Source organism: Lathyrus oleraceus, chromosome 3 (genome assembly GCF_024323335.1).
Source record: "Lathyrus oleraceus cultivar Zhongwan6 chromosome 3, CAAS_Psat_ZW6_1.0, whole genome shotgun sequence".
Lineage (NCBI taxonomy): Eukaryota > Viridiplantae > Streptophyta > Magnoliopsida > Fabales > Fabaceae > Lathyrus > Lathyrus oleraceus.
The window spans coordinates 20716077-20734099 of record NC_066581.1 but is presented as its reverse complement, the minus strand read 5'-3'; the positions used below and the strand labels follow the sequence as shown (position 1 = coordinate 20734099).

Sequence of the window (18023 nt, the reverse complement as noted above, 5' to 3'; positions counted from 1 at the left end):
CTCCTATATTTTTGGCTTTGACGCGTAACAGAAGCACGTTCATCCTATTCTTCCGCTTGACTCGTTGAAACGTGAGAAAACCTACTGAAGGGACTTTGGAAGAAACAGTTACTGTAGGATGGATATAAATAGGACCAATTATGGAACCCTGGAGCTCTCCTCTCTTTCGGCCGTGCAAGCTTTTACAACAATACTTTCTTTTACAGCATTCTACTTTCTTAGCAATTTTTATTTCCTTTTCATTTCTAGTTAATTTCAAAAGCATTGAATTTATTTTCTTTCACACTAGTTTCTACACCGGAAACTATTGTGTAGTTTTTACTGGATCTAACCTTACGTTAGATCATAGTATTCTATTCCTTCGCCTTTATTTTACTGTCTGATCGAAGATTGTGAAGAACAAATCCAACCGGTTTGTGGTGGAGTGTTCAAGCATCAAAGTTAGAGAACAACCAAGATTTCTATTAATTTTACAGGTTCATTAATTTATTGTTTTAATTTATATATGCTCTATACTGCAGTTTATCTATACTGTTTGTCTGATATGGCTGTATTTAAGCATAATTATTGTTTAGGCTTGTTTAGCATGTCCGACTAAATAAACTTAGATATCGGTATGTAAAGTAAGCAGAATAAAGGAATCAAAACTAAGTTGGTTTAAATTTATTTAAAAATATAGTCACTCTTTTTATGGTCTCAACTTACAGGGTTAATACCAAAGTTTTTGTACGAGAGTAAAAGACATAAAGAAGTTAAAATCAATAGAACGACAGTTTGAGCTTTTAACTGGACAGTGTAAATTGGACATTAACTTTAAATCAGGGCGAAAGCAATTTTTAGAGTTAATTAAATTCTAATCATTTTCAAAAAGTATTTTTAAAGGTTAAATGTGAGGACGAGAGTTAAGCATTTAAGTTTAATCATATAATCTAAGTCAACAGAGCGAGAGTTTGAGACGTGGGTGTTTAAACGGTTAGTATTTTAATAAAAAGAGTTTCTATAGATTCTATTGTTTTCAAAAAGTGATTTTAGTTTTAACTAAATAGTGAGAGCGTACGTTAAGGTAAAATCATAGTCTATTCAACAGAGCGAGAGTTTGAGAAAAGATTTTTAATCAATAGTGTCTAATGAAAGGACTTATTTTAAAACTAAGAAACCAACGAAGATTTGATTCCCTAATTACGATGAACTACATACCGATATCCGCGTTATTCGATATTTAATCTAGATCCAATTTTAGTTTTACTTTTTCCCCCTAATCATCAAAGTATCATCCGCCTTAGCTTTACAAAGTAACCCTAGAAAAACGGTATATCGATTCATTAAGTCCCTGTGGGATCGATATCTTTTAAAACTACACGATTAGACTGTGCACTTGCAGTTAATACCCCAATAGACTCATAAAGTCGCGATCAAGTTTTTGGCGCTGTTGCCAGGGACTTTTATTTAGTCGATATCGTAACTCTTCTGTTACGCTGTAGAGACTAGGGCAATTTTTATTTTTTCCTTTTGTCTTTCGTTGATTTGTATGCCACACACTCGCTCACAAGGCGAACCGTATTACTTACGAATCAACGACGTTGAACGATATCTCCGTGTCTTACGACGAATTCGGGAGTATCGTGCTGCAAACAATCTTCCTCCAATCGAAATTCCTGATCTCAAAAATCTTCTTCCTTCGCCGATACCCGAGATGGAAGAACGAGCTCGTGCTCTTCGAGATTACGTTGCTCCATCGTAAGATGAGCCGCATTCGAGTATTGCTCCACCCGCAATCGAAGCAAACAACTTCAAACTTAAACCTTCGCTGTTGCAGCCAGTGCAACAGAACCAATTTTCTGGAAATCCTACCGAGGATCCAAACCTTCATTTATCCGTATTTGTTCAATATGCTGATACTGTTAAAGCTAATGGTGTCACTTCAGAGGCAATTCGACTTCGTCTCTTTCCTTTCTCGTTAAGAGATAAAGCTAGAAGATGGCTTCAGTCTCTTCCCTCCAACTCAGTCACCACATGGAATGAGTTGAAGAAAGTCTTTCTTGCCCGATATTTTCCTCCAAGCAAAACAGCTATGTTAAGAGCCCAGATAAATGGATTTAAACAGAAAGATAACGAGTCTCTTTTCGAAGCATGGGAAAGATACAAAGACATGATGAGACTTTGTCCACACCATGGTTTAGAGGATTGGTTAGTAATTCACACCTTCTATAATGGTCTCTTATACAACACAAGATTAACAATAGACGCCGCCGCAGGTGGTGCGCTTATGGATAAACCTTACGCTGACGTTTATCAACTTATCGAAAGCATGGCCCAAAACCATTATCAGTGGGGAAGCGACCGAACAATGGTAGAAAAACCTCAAACGAAAACTGGCATGTACGAGATAAGTAGCCTTGATCATGTTAATGCAAAAGTGGATGCTCTTGCCCAGAAAATTGAAAGTTTAAATGTATCACCTCCAGCCGCCGTGGTTGCCGTAACTCAAAATTGCGAAGTCTGTGGAATTCAAGGTCACACTCCTACAGATTGTCAACTCCTAACAGGAATCCAAGCAGAGCAGGTGAACTATGCTCAAGGAAATCCTTACTCGCATACCTATAACTCAAACTGGAAGAACCATCCTAATTTTTCATATAAGAGTAACAATGCTTTATACGCACCAAGACAAGCTCCCAGTCAAGCCCCAGCTATACCTCCTGGATATCAAAAGCTGACCCCATCTACACCTAACAATAACGTTCCTAGAAAATCCAATTTGGAAATCATGATGGAGAACTTCATAGCTTCTCAACAGCAAACCAATAAAGATTTCTTAAACCAGAATGTACACACTAACGAACAAATTAAACAACTAGCAAGTAAAGTAGATGCCCTGGCTACCCATAACAAAATGCTGGAAACACAAATCTCACAAGTAGCTCAACAACAAGCACCTACTGCTGCCCCAACTGGTACATTTCCTGGACAACCCCAACCTAACCCGAAAAGCCACGCTCATGCAATTATACTAAGAAGTGGAACAGAGGTAGAAGGACCGTCTGACCCAAGGATTGAGAACCAAAACTCTAAAAAGTCAACTGAGGAAGAAAGTAAACCTAAGGAAAAGGAAGAGTGTAACAAGGAAACCGTAGAAAAGAAAGAACCTTATGTACCTCCACCGCCTTATAAACCACCTATCCCTTACCCTCAGAGGCTAATTAAAACCAAAGACGCATGGCAATTTAAAAAATTTGACCTACTGAAACAATTAAACGTCACCATTCCTTTCACAGAAGCTATTACACAGATGCCCTCATATGCTAAGTTCTTAAAAGAAATTCTTTCTAATAAAAGGAAACTTGAAGAGAGCGAAACCGTTACACTCACTGCTGAGTGCAGCGCAATAATCCAGAATATGCCTCATAAACTTAAAGATCCTGGTAGTTTCTCTATACCCTGTCACATAGGAAAATTTGTCATAGACAAAGTTTTATGCGATTTAGGAGCCGGTATCAGTGTTATGCCCTTGTCCATGTGCAAGAGACTTGAAATGGGAGAATTAAGACCAACTAAAATGTATGTGCAATTAGCAGATCGTTCCGTTAGATATCCCGTAGGAATTCTTGAAAACGTTCTCGTGCGCATAAGTCAATTCTACATTCCAACCGATTTTATAATTATGGACATAAGAGAAGATGAAGTTACCCCCATTATATTGGGAAGACCATTCTTAGCAACCGCCGGTGCCATCATAGATGTAAAACGAGGACGACTCACTTTTGAAGTAGGAGAAGAGAAAATTGAGTTTATTCTTTCCAAATTTTTGAAAGCACCTGCAATAGATGACACATGTTACTTCATGGATATCATCGATGAGTGCATAAAAGAAACAAAATTAGAAAATGACGAATTGTCTGACTGTTGTGTAGAAGACAGACTGAACCAATGTTTAGCAATAACATCGGATCCTACGCAATGCCTTAAGAAACCAACCCTCGACCTGAAAACACTTCCCAAAAATCTGAGATATGAATTCCTAGACTTAGAACTTGAACGACCAGTGATAGTCAATGCAGACCTAGGAAAACTCGAAACCGAAAAACTCCTACATATCTTAAGAAAATATCCAACCGCACTAGGATACAACATCACCGATCTCAAAGGGATAAGTCCTTCTATTTGTATGCACCGCATCATGCTAGAAGAAGATTGTAAAACTTCTAGGGAACATCAGAGGAGACTAAACCCGATCCTGAGTGAGGTAGTGAAGAAGGAAGTAACGAAGTTATTAGAGGCAGGTATTATATATCCTATATCCGATAGCAAATGGGTTAGCCCTGTACACGTACTACCAAAGAAAGGGGGTATAACCGTGATCGAAAATGAAAAAGGAGAAACTATAACCAAACGAATTGAATCGGGATGGAGAATGTGCATTGATTATAGAAAGCTAAACAAAGCAACCCGAAAAGATCATTTTCCTTTACCATTCATAGACCAGATGTTAGAACGACTAGCCAAGCATTCTCATTTATGCTATCTAGACGGTTACTCAGACTTCTTTTAAATACCAATTCATCCTGATGACCAAGAAAAGACAACGTTCAAATGCCCCTTTGGTACCTTCGCTTATCGACGAATGCCGTTTGGCTTGTGCAATGCTCCTGCAACTTTCCAAAGGTGCATGATGGCAATATTCGCGGATTTTCTCGAAAACATCATGGAAGTCTTTATGGATGACTTTTCCGTATGCGGACAAAGTTTTGAAGAATGCCTTGAAAACCTAGAAAGAGTTCTAGAACGATGTGTAAAAGTAAACCTAGTACTTAATTGGGAAAAATGTCACTTTATGGTACAAGAAGGAATTGTTTTAAGACACATCATATCAAATAGAGGAATTGAAGTAGACAAAGCCAAAATAGAAGTAATCGAAAACCTTCAACCTCCGCAAACTGTGAGAGAGGTACGAAGCTTTTTAGGACATGCCGGTTTCTACCGACGATTTATTAAAGATTTCTCTAAAATAACTAAACCTTTAACCGGATTATTAATGAAAGATGCTGAATTCATCTTCGATAATAAATGCTTAGAAGCATTTCAAACACTTAAACAAGCATTGATCTCCGCGCCCATAATGCAGACTCTGGATTGGAATGAACCTTTCGAAATAATGTGTGACGCAAGTGACTACGCCGTAGGCGCTGTTTTAGGACAGCGGAAGGATAAAAAACTTCACGTCATATATTACGCGAGTAGAACTCTGGATGAAGCGCAAATGAATTACGCCACGACCGAGAAAGAACTTTTAGCAGTAGTATTTGCGCTAGATAAATTTTGTTCCTACTTGGTCGGAGCTAAAATAATCGTTTACACTGACCACGCTGCCATTAAGTACCTCTTAACAAAAAAGGACGCTAAACCTAGACTCCTAAGGTGGATCTTGTTGCTACAAGAATTTGATTTGGAAATCAAAGATAAAAAAGGAACTGAAAACGTAGTAGCAGATCACCTATCTAGACTTGAAAACCTGGAACCGGAAAGAACATCGATCAACGATGATTTCTCGTACGATAAACTTATAGCTAATTTGGAAGAAAATAGAGCTGATGAACAGGTAGAGACCACCTTAGTTGTATGCGTTACACCATGGTACACTGATTTTGTCAATTATCTAGCCGCCGGAGTGGTTCCACTTGATTTATCCTACCAACAAAAGAAACGATTCTTCCATGACATAAAACATTATTATTGGGACGACCCTTTACTTTTCAAAAGAGGCCCCGATGGTATTTTCCGTCGATGTATACCTGAAGAAGAGGTAGAAAGTATAATCCAACATTGTCATTCCGCTCCTTATGGTGGACACACAAGTACATCCAAGACCTGCTCTAAAATCCTACAAGCTGGTCTTTATTGGCCAAACATATGGAAGGATGTGCATGCTGCTGTCAAGAAATGTGATAGGTGTCAACGCACAGGAAACATATCTAGACGTGATGAGATGCCACAAAAAGGCATTTTGGAAGTAGAAATTTTCGACGTATGGGGAATAGATTTCATGGGACCTTTTCCACCTTCTTTCGGTAACAAGTACATACTCGTAGCAGTTGACTACGTATCAAAATGGATTGAAGCTATAGCCTCTCCAACAAACGACACACGAGTAGTAACTAGACTCTTTAAGAATATAATCTTTCCAAGATTTGGTGTCCCAAGAATAGTCGTCAGTGATGGTGGATCGCATTTCATATCTAGGATACTCGAAAAATTATTGTTTAAGTATGGTGTAAAACATCGAGTAGAAACACCTTACCATGCTCAAACTAGTGGACAAGTGGAAGTGTCTAATAGAGAAATTAAACAGATATTGGAAAAAACAGTCGCTACTTCAAGGAAAGACTGGTCATCAAAATTACCTGAAGCTTTATGGGCTTATCGAACCGCTTACAAAACTCCCATAGGAACAACCCAATTTAAGCTTATTTACGGAAAATCTTGCCACCTCCCGGTAGAATTAGAACATAAGGCCTATTGGGCTATTAAAAATTTAAATTTAAACTATAAGGCCGCCGGTGAAAAGCGAATTCTTGATATAAACGAATTAGAGGAACTTAGACAAGACGCCTACGAGAATGCCAGAATCTACAAGGAAAGAACAAAAAAATGGCATGATAATCGTATATCAAGAAAAACTTTCAAACAAGGCGATGTAGTCCTATTGTTTAACTCTAGACTTAAGTTATTTCCAGGAAAGCTACGATCTAGATGGTCAGGCCCTTTCCAAATCACCAATGTCTTTCCTAGTGGAGCTGTAGAAATTAAAGGAAAATCTATTGAACCATTTATCGTAAACAGGCAGCGTCTAAAACATTATCATTATGCTGAGAACAATGAAGACTCGCAAATCCTGCACTTAGACGTAATGTCTTCAGAATTTATAAATTAACAGTTAATAGTTTATGTCGAGCTTGCGACATTAAACAAAGCGCTTCGTGGGAGACAACCCACAAATTTTTATTTTTATTTCTTCTTTGATTATTCCCTTCTTTTTAATTTTATTTAGTTTTCATTCTCCGTATTCTTTATTTTAATTAAATTTTTCTTCTTTTCTTCTTTCGGCATTTGGCCAAATCCTGACTAAAACTCTTGTTTTTCTTTTCTTTAGTTAACTCTAACCTGATGGCACATATTGACCGCATGGGTATCAAATTCAGAGGGAGAGCTCAGAGACAAAAATTTGAAGAACTTTCTGAGAGAGATATGCACCCAACCTTCTATGCTGATGAAGATGCAATGATCGTACTTGGGCTAAGAGATAGTGTCCTGTATCTGCTGAATCAAATAGGGTGGGAAACCACTCCTATTCGCAGACAATTTGTTACTTACCGAAGGCTAACTCTAGAATTCCTTAGCTCCCTGATCTATTTACCAAACCATGGAAAAGGAATAAACCGAGGTTTCATTCAATTCAGGATGTTCAATATGGAGTATCAGTTTAACATTCAAGAGTTTACTAACCTTTTAGGGTTTCCCACTTCTTTTGATACATTCACCATGAGCCAAGAAGACCTTTTTGAATATAGAGAGCTTGAGCATTTTTGGGGAAGTTTAACGGGAAATGACGACCCTGAGGAACATGAGTTTCTCTCTGGAAACATACATAACCCGACTTTTCGCTATTTCCACAAAATCCTAGCACACACTCTTTTTGGAAAGAGATCAAACATTACCACAGTATCACATGATGAACTCTTCATAATATTCTGTGCTTCCCAGAATCGTCCAGTGAATGGTGCAACTTATATGCTGGCGAGTTTTGACCTCCTTATTCAAGATGACCGTGCACCGATTCAAATAGGAGGGTTGATAACTATGATTGCTAATGCTATTGGATTGCGCCAACCCATGCTTGCTTTGAACCCTTTTTGTGGCATTGAGTCTATGAACATACATTTCCTTTTCAACACTTTGTTTATCAGAAATCTGGGACCTGAAGAGTTCGAATTAGTAATTAATAACCAAGTTGTTTACCTATTCACAATGCCTAGTCCGATGACTAGTGTCCATGACCGAAACAATTGGCTTTACAACCTGGATGGAATACCTTCTCCTGTTAGATCTGTTGAAACCATCCACGATTATGAGATTCTTGGCAACCAGATTCCTTATGATGAGTCTGATCCGCAGACACCAACTGGTTACCACGATGCAGCCTCTCCACCTCATCCTATCCCGTCCGCAGAATCAGCAATACCTGATCTTAGATATCATCTGCCCGAAAATGATTATAATACCGTTATTCAAGCTTTGATGTCAGAACAAGCTGCCATGAGAGAGGAGTTAAATATGATGGGACATGAAATCCTGCAATACATGAGCACTATGACAAATCATTTTCTCGAGTTGGACCGCCGTGTCAATTCATTTGCCCCTCCAGCGAAAGATCCTACAATTGGCTAGAAGAATTGGAGTTAGCTAGTTTCAGTCTTAGGATTTACAGTTTTGATTGACATTATTTTTAATTTTAGGATTTATTTTCCGCATGCTTTATTTTATTTTCATATATTACATTATGTTTATTTTTATGGAGCTATTGGCATTATCAGTTTATTTTATTTTGATTTATGCAATATCTACCATTACCATTACCAATAATGATATTCACTATATGCTACTACTTACACTGCCTATTAGAGAAAAATATATATATATACATTGTGGTGTGTAATAGAATAGCATGCATGTAAATTCAAAAATATTACAATAGCAATTAAGATAAACATAAACTAAAAATAATAATAATAATAAAAACAATTCATGAAGCACCCACGTAAGCAGAGCGCTAGTGACCGTTGCAAGCACCTGTGTGACGAGCGTCACACAAGCCATCACGACCGTCATGCAAATGCACATGACGCCCGTAACACCTTCTGTCACGAGCGTGACAGCTCCAGAATAGGTGAACGTTGGTGACCGTTGGGGACACGACCGTTGCTCCCCCACCTTTTTATTTTCCCCATTAACCCACCTCTTTACACCATTCCACTCACATTCATCCATATTTATTTTTCTCTCACCCACTCCTCTTCCCAACTCCCAAATTTTTCCTATAAATACCTACAATATCTTTCTTCCTACACCACATCATTCCAACAAACCATTCTATACAAATACATTTTCATTCCCTTTCCTTCTTTCAACCTACCTATCAATATGGGAGAGAACCCACAATTTGGAAATATCATCTTCTGATCTGAAGACGATAACTATCAAAGAGAGCAATTCGATCGGTTCCAACAACGAGGTGTCGTATCTACCAGGTATCCTGATTTAAATTATTTACAAGAATTAGGATTACTTCAAGGTGTGCAATGGTTACTTAGGCTTTCTGATTTAACTTTTCTTTGCTCACAAAATCAACCTACCTACCCATCACTCACCTTAGAATTTTTAAGTTCTTATTCATACACCACTCCAACCGGTGAAGACGAGTACTTGACCGGTACCGCAACTTTCCGCATGTTCAACACCGAGTACTCACTATCCCAGGATCAGTTGAGTGCCATGCTACAGTTCCCTGTAGGAGGCCAAGTCAACCCAAGAATCCCTCCGAACTCACAATGGCACATAAACGCCTTCGACCTCTTTAGAAAAATATCCGGTGTGGAAACCAATAACTGGGATGCACTACTTGCTTCACACATACATAACCCCACTATCCGGTATTTTATCCGCATTCTGCAAAACACCATTTTTGGTCGACCAAACAACAACAAAGTCAACGCGAAGGAATTATTCTTCCTCCACTGCATCTTTGAAATGGATACAAAGGTAAACGCCGCTTCTTTCTTACTTCACCATATTCGTACCCTTTGTGCTAGAGGCCGCCAACCTTTTGTGATTGGAGGATTAATAACCTCCATAGCACTTGGTCTGAATCTAGGGGACCGACTTCAAAATTTACAATCTCTGCCACCCATATTTATGGATATAAGCTATTGTCGCTCCAGCCGCTTAATCAAAAATAGGGTAGGCGGAAGGTATTATCTTATGGTGAATAACCAAGAAGTCCCAAGCGTTGTCTTGCCCAACATTACCCTCACAGATGTCACCAACCCCGACCGATTCATCTACGATCTGAATGCTCCAGAAGCTACCGAGCCTACACAAGCAAACCCGCCCCCGAACGAGTTTGAGGAAATGGAGCAAGGTGATCAAGGTCCTGAACAACAGTCAACCCCGCTTAATCCTTCCGATAATGCAACTGGTCAATCCTCCCGACGTCGTCGAAGAAGAAGGCCAGCAACTAATGATGACATCATGGATGCTATTGATGCCATGCATGTGCAGAATAACGAAGTGATGCAACTAATGCGCCAGATGCAACATCAACAGGAAGCGAGGAATGCAATAACCGACCAGCGGTTCACTGACTTGCTCAACAGGTTTGATGACTTGGAAGTACGTCAACGTTCACCGGGTCCGAGAACAAGAGGACGCAGGCAGAATTGAGCATATTTCTTTAATTTTCCTTTCTTTTCGCTTTTCTTTAAAACATTGGGACAATGTTTCATTTAAGTGTGGGGGAAAAACTTTGTTTCTGTTATGATTATTTCTCTTCCAACATTCCTCTTTCAAGTATGTTATTTCCTTTTCATTGTTATTTCCCTTTCATAAAAATAAAAAAAACAAATATAATATATTTATTTTAAGTCGAGTCCCTAGTGTGAAAATTTTGTATTATCTTTTCCCCTCAATTTTCTTGAGCCATAACAAAAAAATTTAACACTTAACACACTCGATAAGTATAAAGGTTGCTCATTTTATAAAACTTGAGTGAAATCAAGACAAAATTATTACCACCTCAACGCTCTAAAAACCTCAACATGTTAGATCAGGATAAGTACCTATTATACCAATTCCTTGCACTTTTAGTCTTATAGTAACCCCGAGTAGTTTATACGAGAAGTCGGCACCATCTTAATAGCAAACTACATGGAGAGCCGATGAATATAAGTGAATGATCCCCAAAACAACATAAAAAAAAATATATAAGGAAATGCACTAATTAAGTTAGGTGATCCTTACCCGATCATTTAATCCAAAGGTTGCGGACCCTATAAAAGCATAATATGAAAGATCCATTATGAGTTGGTTCAGCAGGTATCTGGTGCTGAACTTGGTAGGGCGGACTACGGTCCGATCCCCCGCAATTTGCAATGGACTTAATAACGAAGTTATCCAACTTATGTACCAGAGCTTCTAGCTAAAAGGGGATCAGAATCACTAACCAGTTACTCCACTATGTGCGCGAAACGATAAAGGGCTTAATGTGATTTCGCTAGAATGAAAACGGGTGAAACAAGAGTAAAAGAACTAGGCTAGCTATAATAGCATGACTCGAACTGGTTTGCATAAGATGGGGTTATCTGATGTTGTGACGGTAGTTGTTGATGTTAAGACTAAACTCAGGTTATTCCTAAACAAGATTTACTTGCAACCTGGTACGAATAGATGTGTGTTTTGAAATTTCATCTGGCTAATATTATAAATCGATTTATACATTGTATCTTGCTTGAGGACATGCAAAAGTCTAAGTATGGGGGAGTTTGATAACATGAAATAATATCACACTTTTGGACTCAATTTAATTAAACTATATTATTATTTGTTTCGATTTATTTTATATTATTCGATATTACTTGGTATTTTCCTCCTATTTATTTCAGGTAACATTATTTGAAGCATAAGTGAAAAAGAAAGAAAAGGGGGTGCAAAAAGAGGATTCTCTAGGAAAAGCATTTCACTAGAGCCCAGCCCACAAAGAAGCGCTGAGACTCTGTGACGACCGCCACACAGGGTGTGGCGAGCATCACGCCCCTATGCTTTGTGTTACGAGCGTAACACATGGTGTGACGAACGTCACATCCTCTCTCCTATATTTTTGGCTTTGACGCGTAACAGAAGCACGTTCATCCTATTCTTCCGCTTGACTAGTTGAAACGTGAGAAAACCTACTGAAGGGACTTTGGAAGAAACGGTTACTGTAGGATGGATATAAATAGGACCAATTATGGAACCCTGGAGCTCTCCTCTCTTTCGGCCGTGCAAGCTTTTACAATAATACTTTCTTTTACAGCATTCTACTTTCTTAGCAATTTTTATTTCCTTTTCTTTTCTACTTAATTTCAAAAGCATTGAATTTATTTTCTTTCACACTAGTTTCTACACCGGAAACTATTGTGTAGTTTTTACTGGATCTAACCTTACGTTAGATCATAGTATTCTATTCCTTCGCCTTTATTTTACTGTCTGATCGAAGATTGTGAAGAACAAATCCAACCGGTTTGTGGTGAAGTGTTCAAGCATCGAAGTTAGAGGACAACCAAGATTTCTATTAATTTTACAGGTTCATTAATTTATTGTTTTAATTTATATATCCTCTATACTGCTGTTTATCTATACTGTTTGTCTGATATGGCTGTATTTAAGCATAATTATTGTTTAGGCTTGTTTAGCATGTCCGACTAAATAAACTTAGATATCGGTATGTAAAGTAAGCGGAATGAAGGAATCAAAACTAAGTTGGTTTAAATTTATTTAAAAATATAGTCACTTTTTTATGGTCTCAATTTACAGGGTTAATACCAAAGTTTTTGTACGAGAGTAAAAGACATAAAGAAGTTAAAATCAATAGAACGACAGTTTGAGCTTTTAACTGGACAGTGTAAATTGGACATTAACTTTAAATCAGGGCGAAAGCAATTTTTAGAGTTAATTAAATTCTAATCATTTTCAAAAAGTATTTTTAAAGGTTAAATGTGAGGACGAGAGTTAAGCATTTAAGTTTAATCATATAATCTAAGTCAACAGAGCGAGAGTTTGAGACGAGGGTGTTTAAACGGTTAGTATTTTAATAAAAAGAGTTTCTATAGATTCTATTGTTTTCAAAAAGTGATTTTAGTTTTAACTAAATAGTGAGAGCGTACGTTAATATAAAGTCATAGTCTGATTCAACAGAGCGAGAGTTTGAGAAAAGACTTTTAATCAATAGTGTCTACTGAAAAGACTTATTTTAAAACTAAGAAACCAACGAAGATTTAATTCCCTAATTACGACGAACTACATACCGATATCCGCGTTATTTGATATTTAATCTAGATCCGATTTTAGTTTTATTTTTCCCCCTAATCATCAAAGTATCATCCGCCTTAGCTTTACGAAGTAACCCTAGAAAAACGGTATATCGATTCATTAAGTCCCTGTGGGATCGATATCTTTTAAAACTACACGATTAGACTGTGCACTTGCAGTTAATACCCCAATAGACTCATAAAGTCGCGATCAAAGTGCAAGAAGACCGAGTTGTGGATAAACTCTGCGATCAAGATTCAGTAAGGAAAACCATCATATAAATGAGTTCAAGAAGGGAAAGGCCCTAGCCAACAGTACATCAAAGAAAAGATCTCCATAACAAGCCTGTGGATCATCACTACAATAAAGAGAGGAACAAAAATCAGAAATCAGCCTCCTGTATACAACCCATAAGGACTGCTCCTCACTTCAGCCATTAGTGCCACTGTGTCAGGATGATCTGGAGATTCTGTCAAACGCCGGATAAGCAGATTCCTCTTGTGAATAACTCTATCCAACTCGTTGATGTGCTCTCTGTAGTAATTCCCATCATCTTCTCCGAATACCTCTTCAAGTCTGGATTTCTTCAAACCTGCCAGCACTTTGCGTTCCTCAATCTGCCCTTGAGCTTTGTTGAGTTGATCTGTGATATAACCATTGGTTGAACGGGTGCACAGAAGCTCATTGTTCTTATCCTTCAGCAAAATCTTCAACTTCTCCATCTGACCAGTCAATTCGGCCACCATCTCCCCCTCCTTTACCTTCCTAGAAGCTGAAAATGTACCCCATTGCTCTTGCCAACCAGCTAACTTACCATGAGTATCGGTTAACTGCTGTTTGACTCGCCTCAACTCAGAACTGGATGATCCCAGGGCTTTGTCGGTCTTCCTGAAGAAGTCCACCTCCACAACTAATTTCCTCTCTGCTTCCCCTTGCAATCTGACGGCTTCCCCCTTCTGATATTCCGCCTCATGGAATTGATGCATACAGTCTTGCAGCTTCACACTTAATTCCGAGTTTTCAATTTGAAGCTCCTCCATGGCATTCTTCAATTTGTCATACTCCTCTCGGCTCACCATTGTTGACTGCTCAGGAGTAGGTGGATACAAAGGTTCTTCAATAGGAAATGGCAGACCAAACTCTTCGACTCTTCCTTGAAGCCACTCTTCATACTGAGGATGAGTTCTAAAATCATCTTTTCCAAGCACGGTTCTTCCTCTCTTGATCACCTTGAGCCAAGCCTCTGCTGCCTTACGGGATACAGTCAAATCAGATGAAGAATGGAAAGACAGAGATTCTTCCACATCTTTTTCCAAAGGCGGAGTTCTTAAAGCATATCCAAACTATCTAACTGCTAGAGAAGGATTATAGTTGATTCCTCCTCTTCTCCCTACCAACGGTACATTTGGGAAGTTCCTACAACTGTGAATAATATCCGCCTGAAGCAAGCTCCGGTCAGACCACCAAGAAATATCTTCGGCTCTCAACCCCATCAACCTCTTCGACCAACTAAACGAGTCCTCGACATCAATGAACACTCCTGATTTGGGTAGGTGAGAACTGAACCACTTATAAAACAAAGGCGCACAACAATTCAACAATCCTCCCCTTCTATTCTCATTCATGTGATGCACTGAATGAAAGAAATCTCCCAACAAGGTCGGCACCGGATTTCCCAACACGAAGAGGCGTATGGCGTCTACGTCCACAAATTTCGCCATATAAGGGAACAGGACAATCCCATACACACAAAGAGCCAACACAACATTGAAACCCCTCTGGTCACCATCTTCAAGCTTCTTCTTTTCTTCTCCCAGTAAGAAACCCAGATGAAAACCATTAACTTCTCCCTTTTGACACATATTAGCCTTCAAGACTGATTTCCCCAATTATGTGGCTGAAGCAACCAAGCTGAGATCGGGTAGAAACTCGGAACTGTAGAACAACAATTGTGACTTGATAGGAACTCTGAGAAAACTAGCAACCTCCTCCAAAGTAGGGACCAAAATATAATCTGGGAATGTGAAACACCGCAATGAAGGGTCATAGAACTGCAACAATGTAAAGAGAGCATCATGTTGATCTTTGGAGAGAACCGTGATGAAACTTAGAATCAAACCGTAATCCTTCCGGAATCTTTCTAGAGAATCATGATCCATTAACTTCATCAACTGCTGAATGGGATCCAAACAAACAACAGGAAACTTGTAGGCGACATGTCTCTTTCTGCCACTATCCATCTTAAGAGAACCAGAGAACCCCGACCGGAATCAAGAAGAAGATGTAAACCCCTAGAAATAGATAAACATGTGTTAAATGATATGAATGCAAAATGATGTGATGCAATGCAGTAACATGGGAATCAGGACTGCTGTATCTGCTTAAACAACTGTCAGGTCGCACTGTCTGAAGAGAAACCCACTGAGGAATATAATACAAGATCAAAACTCTGCTCCAGAAAACCGGGCTGGTTGAAGGTTAAGGTTTCCTGAATTTAGCCCGCCCCTTACTGGTAGGTTCTAAAAACAGAAGTTTGTCAGCTTCAGCCCTTCAGTCGAGAATAATACGTTTACCACTAAAGGTTTGGCATTATTACGGGATAAAAGACCTCCACTGACTCCCCTCAACAGGACATCCTAAAGCAAGTTCCCAGTATCGGGGTCCTCGGATTGAGCAGCGAAAATGCGCCCACCAGAGCTAACATAAACGCGTCTCGGAGGAGAGGCCTCGACTGAGTTCTCGGGAAATGGTCACCAGAGTCGACGATTTCTAAAGGAACATCATGTCGTTACGGAACACCCGTAGGACATAATATATCCAAAAGAAACCTCGTCTGGAATGTGGGTCTTCATGAACGACTTAACGTAGCAACATGCCACGCAAGCCTCATGACTATCCACTCTAAAACCTGTGTGTACGCTCAAGCCTGGGTAGTGGGCTTATCTCATAGAACATCCCACCCCAACAAACAAACAACCCAAAAGAACCCAAAGATACAACAGACATATGTACATGAATGCAATAAGGTAAAGCAGGTAAATAAATAATTGTACAAAAGGAATAAACACCCAACCAACAAGAAACCTACAAAAGCTAGGAGGGACTCGCTTAGGGAAACCAGAGATTCTAGGTTCGTTCCCCAGCAGAGTCGCCAGCTGTCGCCACCTAAAAAAGGAACGCGAAAAAAAACAACCGGCGAAAAAAGAAAGAAAATGACAGAAGAGTCGCCACCGTGCGTTATTTATCCCAAAGGAGGGAAAGGAAACGCTCGAAGTAAACCTGGAAAAAGGAAAGGAAAAGACAAGGTCTCGCAACCAAATCTTGGGTTCGGGAGTCGATTATGCGAAGGGAAGGTATTAGCACCCCTACGCATCCGTAGTACTCTACGTGATCCACTCTTGTTGTTCTTGTCTAAAGGGTGTGGGTTTATCTTATGTACTATTTACTAAAAGAGGGGTCAAAAGAAAATGACTCACACGGATGTCGCATCCACTGCATACGTATCTCATATGAATATGAGAATCAGAGTCTTCGTAGCTCGGATGACCTATGGGTTAAAGAGGAGTGTGCTCGCTAAGACGTCGCGTCTTATGCCTACGTATCTCATCTGGAATGAGAATCAGAGAAAACCGTAGTTCGGCTAACCTATTTGTGTTTTAGGAACGCTCATGCAAAAAGGAAGTCCTAGACGAAGGAACCGTGCTACCTTAATTAACATGAAAACGAGAGACTATACGAAGCCTAACAACCCTATGGGGAGACGATCACACCATACAAAACAAACATGCATAAAGTAAACACGCCAACAAGGGGGCTCAAACATAAGTGGGTAGGGCTTTAGTCAAGAGGGGTCATATCAACCTCGACAAACAAGCCAGGGAAGGGTGATCAAACGGGCTCTTAACCACTGACATTGAACGTCAGGGTGAGCTGATCAAACGGGTAATGAGGATAAGACCTCATAGCTCTTAACCCTGGACAGGGTGAGCTCATGACAAAAAGTGGGGATTCAGGAAGATGGAACCCTCTCCACTGACTGACCGGACAAAAGATCTTAGGCTTTTGTTCTGAAGCAACGACACGTAGTGCGAGCATAAAGAACAACACACTGAATAACGGGGGATTGACTACTAATCCCTTTTATCCGTCAATTGCCTCTTCGTGGAGGTCTTTAGCACTGGTGCCTCTCCTTGGAGGTCTTTGGGAACAAAAGTAAACACACAAAAAACATCGCCTCCTATCGAGGTCTTCAAGCTAAGAAAGCGGTAAAATATGGGAAAGATAAAGGGATCAAGAGATCTACCACATAGATAAAAATCCGAAGTAATAACAACTAAAGAAGCAAGAAACCCGGTGATCTCTCAAGCTAGCACCATCAAAGAAAGCAAGTCAGCAAAGCAATTAGAATAAATCTCCAAATGGTATCCCACAAATAAAGTGGAATACCAAGCAAGCTATCTCTTCAAGAGTCATGTGAGCCCTCACAAAAACTCAACAAACAAGTTAGAATAACAAGATGGGGTGTAATCACGAGTTGTACCAAACAGAAGGATCATAGCAACCACATGAATCATTCTATTAAAGTTCACAAAAAGCTCACAAAAAGCAACCGAGGATAGGAGGCCTAAACCTCTTGTCAAACAAATGCATCAAAAGGGTATCAAAACTCAAAGTCAGGGGGCAAGGGTCCATACATCAAGACATAACATACATACTAAAACATGTGCCCGGATGCAATAGAGAACATGTCATATCAAACACAGAACATATTAGAGAGCAAACAGAAAAAAACCAACTACTGTCACGATCGCTACCGTCTCGCTTAGCAAAGGCTTAACGAAGCTTCGCTGCAGGCTCGCCTAGCGATGGGCTAGCGAATGCCTACGGGTTCTGGATTCTCCATTGAT

General features: G+C 39.4%; 1 non-coding gene across 1 annotated transcript; it reads right to left on the bottom strand.

Moving 5' to 3' along the window:
- Positions 1–2071: 2071 nt before the first annotated feature.
- On the bottom strand, positions 2072–2178 carry LOC127133312 (small nucleolar RNA R71). The gene has a single exon (XR_007807297.1). It is a non-coding gene; the product is annotated as a small nucleolar RNA R71 (small nucleolar RNA).
- Positions 2179–18023: the final 15845 nt, after the last annotated feature.